This window comes from Prionailurus viverrinus, chromosome F2 (assembly GCF_022837055.1).
Source record: "Prionailurus viverrinus isolate Anna chromosome F2, UM_Priviv_1.0, whole genome shotgun sequence".
Taxonomy (NCBI): domain Eukaryota; kingdom Metazoa; phylum Chordata; class Mammalia; order Carnivora; family Felidae; genus Prionailurus; species Prionailurus viverrinus.
In genome coordinates this window covers 54864619-54867272 of record NC_062578.1, presented here as the reverse complement: position 1 = coordinate 54867272, position 2654 = coordinate 54864619, and positions in this window count along the sequence as shown.

Here is a 2654-nt window from a genome sequence, read left to right as displayed (position 1 = left end):
GCCGCCCCCTCCTCGGGAAACACTCCCCCGGCCCCTCCCACTTCGCCCTCCTGGAAGGCGGTTCTCAGTTGTCTCCGGACCCTCACTTCCGCACCCCGCCCAGGTCCTGTCTGGCCCAATAGACAAGAGACTGCGGGTCCGGCGACCGGGCTAAGCCAATGAGCGCCGGGGGGGGAGGGGAGAGCGGTGGCCGGCGTGGCTGTGGCAGAGGCTAGGTTACGGGTAGGTTTTCTGTGTCTGTTGCTGGCAGTACGAACTGTTCCGTCTCAGAACAACTGGGTTCCTTCCGTGTTGCCCTACTTTCTGTGCAGAGTTCCTCCGCTCCAACCAAGCCCCTTTTTCGTTCGACCTACAGAATCCCCCTACCAAATGGGATCAAGGGAGAGCAGTATTTAGATTGCAAAATGGGGGAATTGCGGCTGTCTCAGGGTAATTTGGCTGTCGGTAAGCCAGGTCTCAATCATTCCTCCACTTTAGGGGTGCGAAACATTTAGTTTAATTCAGCACTTGGCCTCCTCCAAGTTGTTGAATTTCCTTTAATTAGGAGTTAAAAAGTGGCACTTAACCTTGTTCCTGCATTTCTTCGTCGCTTGCAGCGCAGGCTAGCCATTCCGCCAAACTAAGATTTTCTTTCTATGGTTCTCTCTTTCAAGTCTGTTTTTGCCCTGTATGCTATTAAAAGGCCAGGATTCTTTGCTTGTTGTGGGCGAGGGGCCGTCAGAAAACTATCTGCTCCACTGTCGCAAAGCAATAGTTTATATAGTCAGAGGCTGAAAGCAGTTCGTGTTTTGTTTTGGTTTTTTATCTCTTTTTTACTACAATCATTTAAGTCACCTAACCAGCACTCACCTACCCACTTACTTTGTAAGTACCCTTCCCACTCCAATCCGTACTACATTTCTTGTAATTTAACTTGTTTATCCCCAAGAGATGAACTGTATGTTTATAACTTTTGCTCTAGAATGATTCTATGTAACTTTGGATACATTATTTCACAGTTTCCTCATCAGTAACATGACCATAATGGGGTGTCTCACCACTGGATGGGAGCCCCCAAATGTGGAGACAGGATCAGGTGGACAATGGCCCTGGAGGTGAAAAAATGTGTATGAGGCAGAACAAAGGAGATCGAACTTTCTCGAATACACCACAGGGGAGCCAGGGGACAACACAGCACAGCAGAGGAGAGGCAGAGGGAGAGAAATTTTTAAGCAGCCTCCAAGCCCAGCATGGAGTCTGACATGGGGTTCTGTCCCAGGACCCTGAGATCATAACCTGAGCCAAAGTCAAGAGGCAGATGCTCAACCAACTGAGCCTCTCACGTGTCCCTGGGACTGTTTTTAAAGGGGGAAGATAAGGAGGTATGGTGAAGTACTGAATTCTCCCTTTTTTGGTAATTGTGCCTACTTGTAAGTAGCCCATTGGTCTGTTAGGGCCTATGGATATTTTGAGGTGGAACCCCTGATGGGCCTGTCTGTATTCAGCCAGGGGGTCTCTGTGGGCCCTTTTTATACTCCATTGCTCAAGCCTGTTTGCTTGAAAGCAGCCTGTGCACATAATAGTGCCTACTTCATAGGATGGCTAACCGGTTCAAAGCTCTTAGGGCAGAGCCTGGCACACGGCAAGCATACATAGACAATAGCTATTACTGCAGCTGCTGCTGTTATACTACTATACTACTATTACTAGTAGTATACTAGTATAGTATAATACTATACACTATTTCATCATCATTCCCAGTTACTGTACCTCCGTAAACCCACTAAATCCTCTGCAGTCTTTTAAACACCTATTCTAACCTTAATCTCTTCAAATGCCTATATCCTAACAATGCAAAATCCCCCAATTTTTTTTTTTTGGATTCCCCTAATCAATAATCCAAAATAGCCTACATCTTGACAAAAACATATTTTCAAAATGTTTTTTCTTAGACACATATCTTTGCTTCAAACTATCATATCCCTATGATATTTTTTATTCTTAAGGGTTTTTTAAATTAAATTTGCCATTTCCAAATGAAACAAAAGGTATATATTTTTCTAGAAACAACTAGTTACTGAATATTTCTTTTCCAACACAATAACAAAACTTGTTAAAGATTGCATACTTGGTTTACTTTGAAAATACCTATGAAATCACATTTAAAATCATCTTCAGTCGTTGACTAGTAATTCTGTAATTGGGAATCACAGCTGCCAATAACTTGGGATCTTGCATGGGAACCATCCTTTGGGAGTGTGCAATTTGAGGTCCAGTCTTCTGCCCAAGGCTTGGGTGGGGTGGGGATAGGGACCACCAAATGTCAAGTGGGAGGAGGATAAGGCATAGACTTGGTATATGAAAAATTTTCTGAATTGCCTGTCTTCCATGGGTTGCAGTTAATTCTACCTGCTCTGTGTTCAGACACTTTGCCCATTTTGAGGCTTATGATTTGCCCCTGCCCAATCCCTAATCACCAACTTGATTTATTCACTTTTATCAACTTGCAGCTCACTATTCAATCTCCCAGTTCAAAGCCTGTATGGGCTTTGTTGTTCTGAGTTCTCCATGTGGGTCTGAGTAGTGTTTTGTCAACTGTCCTCCCATCCCTGCCCAGTAGTTAGGGCAGACCTTGCAAACACAGCCCAGTGTTTCCAGATCTCCCCAACCCAATT